General features: G+C 34.7%; 1 pseudogene; it reads left to right on the top strand.

Annotated features, from left to right (window-relative positions):
- The first annotated feature begins 8213 nt into the window (after window positions 1-8213).
- On the top strand, window positions 8214-8392 carry LOC6556137 (annotated as a pseudogene).
- Window positions 8393-9194: the final 802 nt, after the last annotated feature.

Here is a 9194-nt window from a genome sequence, read left to right as displayed (position 1 = left end):
TTCGAAAACAAGAAATATTGCGCAGCAGTCTTTCTGGATGTGAGGCAGGCTTTCGACAGGGTGTGGCACCACGGCCTGCTATTCAAGCTGAAGCAACAGTTACCGACCCCATACTACATGTTCCTTAAGGCATACGTCGAAGAGAGGAGGTTTTACGTGAGGAGCAGTAACTCCAAATCACCCCAACACGTGGTGAGAGCCGGAGTACCTCAGGGCTGACAACGCTGACAAATCCACCTACGTCACGTTTACACTCAGACCAGGCAACTGTCCACCCGTCCACATCAACGGCACCAACATACCGTCCAATGCGAGGGCCAAGTACCTGGGACGCTGGACAAGCGTCTCACATGGAAGGACCACATAGGGGAAAAAGTAAAACTCATGAGGCACAAATGCCGCTCCATGACATGGCTCCTGGGCAGACGAAGCACGCTACCCACTAGATACAAACTACTGCTCTACAAAAGCCATCATAAAGCCGGCTTGGACACACGGCATTGAGCTGTGGGGCACTGCCTCCCCTACAAATATCAAAAAACTACAGAGAGCAGAATGCCGGATTATGGTGCTGAAGCTTATATAGCCTTCATTCATGGTGGCAGTAAAATGTTTATTTTGTTTGAATGTGTTTAAGTAAGTGGAGCCGTACCTGTTGGTTTGTAGCATTATAAGGACACCAGCTTCTTAAATGGACAAATTGCGTCTAGCAATAATGAGATTGAGCAATAACAGGTCTGTGATGCCCATCATAAAGCCGGCTTGGACACACGGCATTGAGCTGTGGGGCACTGCCTCCCCTACAAATATCAAAAAACTACAGAGAGCAGAATGCCGCATTCTAAGATTTATCCTCAACTGTCCTTACTACGTGAGGAACACAACAATCAAAAGGGACCTCAAAATGCAAAGTGTCACCGAGGAATCCAGGAAAGCTAGCAGGAGGCAACTGAAGAAGCTGGAAAACCACCAGAACCAACTTGCAATCAACCTCCTTGACAACAGCCTACAGCGCAGAAGACTCCGAAGAAACCACCCACTTGACCTACCTTTCCGGATTCCCTAAAGGAATCCTCTGATGACCCTAGCTAACAAAAATAAGATTGCCTAGGGAATCTACATAACCGCCAACGTACCACATAATTTAATTGATTGCCCTCCTGGGCAGCTGTAAATAAAGATACTGTAATAAAAAAAAAAAAAAAAACAAAAACTGGGAAACTTACCAGGTCCGAACAAAGGTGTGTAAGACAGATTGATAGCTCTTTCTCGAATCTATGGGTGGTGGTGCATGGCCGTTCTTAGTTCGTGGAGTGATTTGTCTGCTCAATTCCAATAACGAACGAGGCTAAAATTAAATTATTAAATAGATATCTTCAGGATTATGGTGCTGAAGCTTATATAGCCTTCATTCATGGTGGCAGTAAAATGTTTATTTTGTTTGAATGTGTTTAAGTAAGTGGAGCCGTACCTGTTGGTTTGTAGCATTATAAGGACACCAGCTTCTTAAATGGACAAATTGCGTCTAGCAATAATGAGATTGAGCAATAAACAGGTCTGTGATGCCCTTAGATGTCCTGGGCTGCACGCGCACTACAATGAAAGTAGCAATGTGCATTTCCTAAACCGAGAGGTCCGGGTAAACCGCTGAACCACTTTCATGCTTGGGATTGTGAACTGAAACTGTTCACAAGAACTTGGAATTCCCAGTAAATGTGAGTCATTAACTCCCTGCTCTTTGTACACACTGCTCGTCGTTCATACCGATTGAATTATTAAGTGAGGTCTCCGGACGTGATCAAAGTGACGCCTTGCGTGTTACGGTTGTTTCGCAAAAGTTCATCGAACTTGATTATTTAGAGGAAGTAAAAGTCCTAACAAGGTTTCAGTAGGTGAACCTGCGGAAGGATCATTATTGTATAAAATCCTTACCGTTAATAAAAATTTGTTATAATACAAATACATTTTGAATTTACCAAAATTACTTACCAAATTTAAAAATTTACCAAATTTATATTACCATATTATCAAAATTACCAGATTAACAAATTTACCAAATCACAAAAGCAAGGCGCATGATATTATATGATTATAGAAAAAACGATTCAATTGAATCAAAATAAAAAAATATATATATACTTACGTAGGTATTAATTTGTCAGTCGAATACATGATACGTCAATAACAAAGACAAAGATCAATGGTAATGCAGTTGGGTTTGTATCTTGTGTTTCTATAATTGTTTTTGTTGTTTTTAGTTTTAGGTAGATAATGTGAGGCTAATGAGTGATACGATAATAGAGACTGTAATATTATTATTTGATATTAGTTTTACAATATCTTTATGTTCTATTGGTTTTATTTTTATTAATTCAATGGGTGTGTACAATGGTGCTAGATTTATTTCGGGATTCAGCTGGTTTTCGTTTAATGTTATTTTTTCTATTTTGATTTTACATTGTTTTATTGTTATTATTTTGTTGCCGTTAATTGTTACATTTTTATTTATTTCATGGCAATCTTGTTCTATAATAGTATTTTTTATATTCCAAGTAAGGATATTATTTGGCTCTTCATATTTAATTATCTGGTTAACTGTTGTAGGGATGAAATTGCATATTGGTTTAGTTCTTTTTATAATGTTCTTAATACATTCGTTATTTATTTCTTTACAATTTTGGTTATAGACTTTGCCATGTTCTTCAAAATAAGTATCTTTTTCGTTGGGATCGAGTTGATATACGTTATTATCTGGGTAGGGTATTATGTTAATGGTGTGAACACTTTTTTGTTTAATAGGGATGTAAGTATTTGATTGGTACTAATCCAGGTTGATGTTTTAATTTGTAGTATGTTACTACTGTCAACGTTCTCTAGTCTGTCGTAATTAAGTAATTTGGGATTAAATAGTTCTAATCGCGAAAGTTACATTCCCATTGCAATGTCTTCTATATACTCGGTAAATTGGATAAGTTCGTATACTAACTGTTCTCTGTTACTATGTTCGTCTAAATATTCTTTTGTTCTTTGTATTTTACTGTTAATGAGTTGAATTATATCGTTTATTTCATGTAGATTTATTGAACTCAAAAAGAGCATTTTTACATTTTATCCAATCTTTTGTTTTTATCTGCTCAAGGGTGGCAAATTTAGAATAAATGTCAATACAACTCAAATAGTGATTCCCTTCAGAGGAGTTGATATCTATTACAAATTTATCGCGGCAATGTTCGGGTTTAGGGGTGACTTTCATTGGCATTTTTGTATTTCGGTGTTCTGTTTTTGGTAAGTTACAAACTTGACAGTAGTTAATTATATTTTGGATTAGGAGTTGGCTATTTGGGAAATAGTATGTTTCGCTGAAAAGTTTTACAGTTTTCTGTATTCCAGGGTGTAAGAGTTTTTCATGTGTGTTTAGAATTAGTTCTTTAAAATTTGCGTTCGTGGGAATGTTTTTTAGTAAGATGAGGCTTCGGAAAATTTTTGTATATCTTGGATTCATTGTCTCCTTATATGCTCTTTGAATTACTTCGAAATCTGCATCGCTTTCGATGTAAAGAGCACTGTTTTTCGAACAGAAATAGTCGAGTAGATATCGTTTGGCTATTTTGGGGGTAATTTCTTCATAAGAAAGGAGTATAATTTGTTTTTTTAAGTAACTTTCTATTTCTGTACTATTGGGACCTTTAGTAAAGATGATTTACCTTTTATATTGATTAATAGCTTTCTCTGATAGTCCGATCAAATTGTTACTGTCCTCTTAGGCACTATGTTGTGTAGATTCACCAAAAAATGTTTGTTCTATCTTTACTCTAGAAAGTGCGATGCTACGTAATTTTCCTATCCTTTTATATATTTTATGTCGAAGTCAAATTCCGAAAGTCTAATTTTCCATCTTGTTAATTTTGAATTAGGTTCTTTTAGTTTGTGTAGCCAGCACAAGGGTTGATGGTCAGAAGCTACTTTGAAATGTGGTCCTAACAAATAGTGTCGGAAGGTTTTAGTGGCCCAAACTATTGCTAATAATTCTTTTTCTATGGCGCTATAATTGACTTCATTTAATGTTCTGCTGATGTAGCTAACAGGGTGTCCGTCTTGTGATAGATAGCTCCTAAATCTACATTGCTGGCATCTGTTGTTAATGTAAATTTCCTCTCGATATTCGGTATTTTTAGGATCGGGTCTTCAGAGATCAATAATTTTAATATAATATAATCAATAATAATCTTTCTTTAGACACTTGGTCAGGGGTTTGGCAATGTCAGAAAAGTTAGGTATGAATTTCCAATAATACCCTGGCTTAGAAGAGAAAGGCTTTAATTTCATTAGTTTTTCTTGGTAACGGATACTTTACTATAGCTTTTATTTTATCCGGGTTTGGTTTAATCCCGTCTTTAGTGATAACATGTCCTAAGAAAGTTGTCTCTTGTTTTAAAAATTCGCATTTGTTTAGTTGTAATTTTAAATTTGCCTGTGATCATTATTCGAAAACAGCCTGTAAGGCTTAAGATGTTCTTCTAAAGATGTGGAGAAAACTATGATGTCGGCTAGGTATACTAGACAACATTTATTTAAAAGTGGACTGAGTAAATTATTCATACATCGTTGAAATGTAGCGGGGGCATTTTTAAGCCCAAATGGCATTCGCGTGTACTCGTAGTGTCCATATTTTGTAGAGAAGGCAGTATTGGCTATTGACTCCGAGTCCATTTCTATTTGATGAAAGCCCTTTGCAAGATCTATTGTTGTGAAATAATTTGACCTCCCTAGTTTTCCTAATATTTCATCTATGTTTGGTATGGGGTATCTGTCGCTTATTGTTATTTCGTTCAATTTCCTATAGTCTATTACGATACGGAGCTTTTGCTGTCCAGAAGCATCTAGTTTTTTTGGTACGACCCAAATGGGACTACAGTACGGTGAATTACTTTCTCGGATAATACCCTGTTCTAACATGTCTTGGATCTGTTTTTCTACCTCCTTTTCATATGTCTGTTGGAAACTATAAACTTTAGAGTAGACGAGGATATTGTGTGTGGCGTTGATAACATGTTTTTCTTGGTTTGTGAACGTGAGCGTGTCACCTTCGTGAAATTGAATGTCTTGGTATTTTATCAGTAGGTTAATTAATTTTTGTTTTTCTTCTACGTTAAGGTGTTCTAGTCGGAACAAGTTTTCCTGAAGTGTGGAGGTTTCTAAATAGGTGGGGTCTTGTGGAAATGAAGGGTCCATTTGGATATGATTCTGTTCCGTAATGTTATTACCGTCTTTTATCTTGTATATTTTGTTAAATAGGGTAGCAGTTTTCTTTTTATAATTGATTATTGCTTTGGCTTCGGACAATAATTTGCGTCCAATCAGCATGTCATAATTATCCGAGAACTGGTGGATCAAGAACTCTTGGTCAATAGGGAAGTAGTTATTAGGTGGTATATTCGTAAGGGTGTTAATAATTAATGGGCCATTTCTAGTGTGTATTAGATGATAGGTTTCTTGTATTGGCGTTTGAACGCGTGAGCATATTTATCGTAGATCCTGTATCAATTAGACATTTCAATTCAGTATTATTAAGTTTCATCATTATATATTGGGTTGACCCGGGGCTACTAGCCGAAAATTTTCTGCTTGTTCAAGGTCATCTGGTTCGTTGTCATTTTTTGTTGGTATTTCCTCATCTGTTGTCTCCAAATTGTCGTAGTTCTGTTTAGGGGACACTGAATTGATTCTGGTGTATAGTTCAATTGGTAGGGATAAGGCTGGGGTTGAAAATATTCTGGATAGCAGGGATAATTGTAGTTATAATTATAAGGATTTTCGGGTTGATAAGACGTTACTTTCTGGTATCTTAGCTCTTCTATGCTCATTTTAGACTGTCCCACTGTCTATCTTTTTATTGGGTTATTGGTTTGTACGTTTCTGTTTTGAGGATATGTTGTGGGCATGTTAGTGTGGCTAGGTCCAAATCGGTTTTGGTCAAAAATATTTTGTCTGTTAAAAGCTGGGTACTTGTGACATTGGTATGTTAAATTGTGGGTAAATGGGTCTATTTTGATATTGAGGATTTGAGGTTTGGGTTAAACCTGGGCATAAGAGAATGTGCTTGGTGATAGGGTTGATAGACGTTATTATAGAACGGTTGAAAGGGTACAAAGGGTCTAATTTGATTATTCGTTTGTCTATTTTGGAGGTTGGTTGTTAATTTGTTTGGAATTGAAGTTGGCTTTATATTATCTTTACTTGAGGTTTTTGCCTCATAAAGACCTTTTTCTTGTAATATATTTATTAGTGATCTTAGGTTTGGAATATTACATATAACTATTCTGAGATAAATGTTGCCTGGAAGTTTTTGAATTAGATTTTCGATGCTGGTTTGTATTAATCTAGTATAGAGAATGGTTTCGTTAGTATTATTTTCTAGTTCTAATTTACTTATAAGTATCTGTCGTTTTCTTTCGGCTTCTTCAAGGAAATGTCGAATGTTACCTCGATATTGTATATTCCTGAATTCTTGCAGAAGTTGGTGGTTCGGTGCTTGGGGCTTGTAGTTAAGTATAAGCTGAGTCCTGAGTTCGCTCCAGCTGCTGAGGTTGGTTACTCCGAGGGTGCGGATAACATCGCCACTGATGTTCCGTTCGATGTGTCCAAAGATTATTAACTTTTGTCTTTCATCTGTGGTCTGATACAGAGCCAAGATGAAGGATCTCCGTTGAAAACCTCGATTGCGTGTATTTGTCTTTCTACTTGAATCATGTTCGAGTCAGACAATTCTATTTGTGCTGGTGCTGCTACGGCCATCGTGGTTTGTTGGTTTGAATTTTGATTATGTAATGCTTATGTATTTGAAGTTGGTTTAAGTATTTACTTGTTGTAGTTAAGTTTATTTAATTTTCACTTATTTTCGCTGTTATTATTATTGTTATTATTATTGTTCGCTTATTTGTAGTTAAGTTCATTTGGTTTTCATTTAGTTTAGCTGTTATTATTGTAGTTTACTTAGTTGTAGTTACGTTTATTTAGTGTTGCGCACTTAGCTATTTCACTTTGTTTTGAGTAACCTTTTGTCGATTTACTACTCAGTGAATTCAAAGGCGTCTTCTTAAAATTTGATATAATTTTAAGTTTTTCCATTTCGCTATCACTCGATTTACCGATGCGAGATATTGAAGTTGCAGTTCTTTAGCGGATGATACACAGATAATTGAATATGTTTAATATCGCATCAATTAGTATCATCCTATTATTCATCGAATAAATGATCCGTCAATAACAAAGACAAAGATCAACGCTGAAACAACTTTAAATCGAAAACACGAACAATTTCGGTGAACGTCTTTATTTAAGAAATGTCATCTTAAGACTGCATGTACAGAGTTTTGATCGGCTCGAAGTGATTCGCGAAAAACGGCATATTTGTGGGGTTCGGTTATTTTTTATATGTGTACAAAAAGAACGATATGGTTGCACAACAAATCATGCGCTTAGGTGTAAGCAAAAATGTGAATTGGTTTCATGTTTCGTGTGCATGTGCAAGATTGTATGTGCGGTGAAAGATTGTATGTACAATGCCTATGTAAGCGTAATTAAACTACTAAACTTAAACTACTACTATTTAAATATATATTAAAATAAAAGTTAAAATCAAAATAAAATTAAGATGATGGGTTTTTATTTATATGGGGCTTTGGCAACCTCATAAGATTTTAACATTACAAAATGCTGTGTAATGGCGGGCAGAACAAAAAATATTATAATATACAGGTATATACGTGGCTTTAAAATGTACAAATAAAACTAAAATGTACAAATATCAAATTCGAAAATGGAAATCGAATTAAAACTTAAAAATAATAACTATCAAAATAATTTGTTAATATAAAATGGTGAACTTTGTGTGTATATGGACCATAATATACACGCGTTGCGAATATGTATTGTTCATCTTAGTTATGAGCATACGTTGGCTTATGCAACAACCTAAAATATACAATGTTGTACCTGGTACCTATCAGGTTAATGTTTTATATAAATTGCAGTAAGTATCGCCCAAACATAGTTAAATATAAACCGTAAATAACCAGATTATATGATACATAATGCTTATTTTAGGTATAAAAATACATTTATTGAAGGAATTGATATATGCCAGTAAAATTGTGTATTTTTAATTTCTGTCAATAAAAACAAAATTGGCATTATGTAAAAATAAATTATAAAACTCTAAGTGGTAGATCACTCGGCACATGGGTCGATGAAGATCGCAGCAAACTGTGCGTCATCGTGTGAACTGCAGGACACGTGAACATCGACATTTTGAACGCATATCGCAGTCCATGCTGTTCTGTGCTTTAATTAATTTTATAGTGCTGCTTGGACTATATATGGTTGAGGGTTGTAAGACTATGCTAATTAAGTTGTTTATAAATTTTATAATAATAACTTTTTTATTTATTCAATATTATTCAATATTAAAAAAAAAATATGAAAAACATTATCTCACATTTGGATGTGAAAAACGAAGAGAAATATTTTCGTCAAGTAATACTGAGAAATGTCTAGCATAAAAAATTGAATTATTTTTCATCTAGAATTGTCTCTTATTAATGATTCGGAAATATAAAAAACTTGGTTATGTTATTATTCTTCGTTTATTCTTCGTTTAATGGAAAACACTTTCTTACAAGAAATAATTTAATAAAATGTTTTTATCATTATATATAAAGAATTAATGGCAAGAAAAAATTGTATACAACCTCAACTCATATGGGACTACCCCCTGAATTTAAGCATATTAATTAGGGGAAGAAAATAAACTAACAAGTATTTTCTTAGTAGCGGCGAGCGAAAAGAAAACAGTTTGTCACTTTGTCTATATGGCAAATGTGAGATGAAGTGTGTGGAGCGTCAATAGTATGAGAAATTAACGCATAGAGGGTGCCATGATTACTAGATGATGTTTCCAAAGATTCGTGTTGCTTGATAGTGCAGCACTAAGTGGGTGGTAAACTCCATTTAAAACTAAATATAACCATGAGACCGATAGTAAACAAGTACCGTGAGGGAAAGTTGAAAATAACTCTGAATAGAGAGTTAAACAGTACGTGAAACTGCTTAGAGGTTAAGCCCGATGAACCTGAATATCCGTTATGGAAAATTCATCAATAAAATTGTATTATTTAAATAATATTATGAGGATA

Source organism: Drosophila erecta, unplaced genomic scaffold (assembly GCF_003286155.1).
Source record: "Drosophila erecta strain 14021-0224.00,06,07 unplaced genomic scaffold, DereRS2 tig00000329-arrow-arrow-pilon, whole genome shotgun sequence".
Lineage (NCBI taxonomy): Eukaryota > Metazoa > Arthropoda > Insecta > Diptera > Drosophilidae > Drosophila > Drosophila erecta.
Note: the sequence above shows the minus strand (reverse complement) of the source record. Positions and strands in the feature narration are given on the sequence as shown.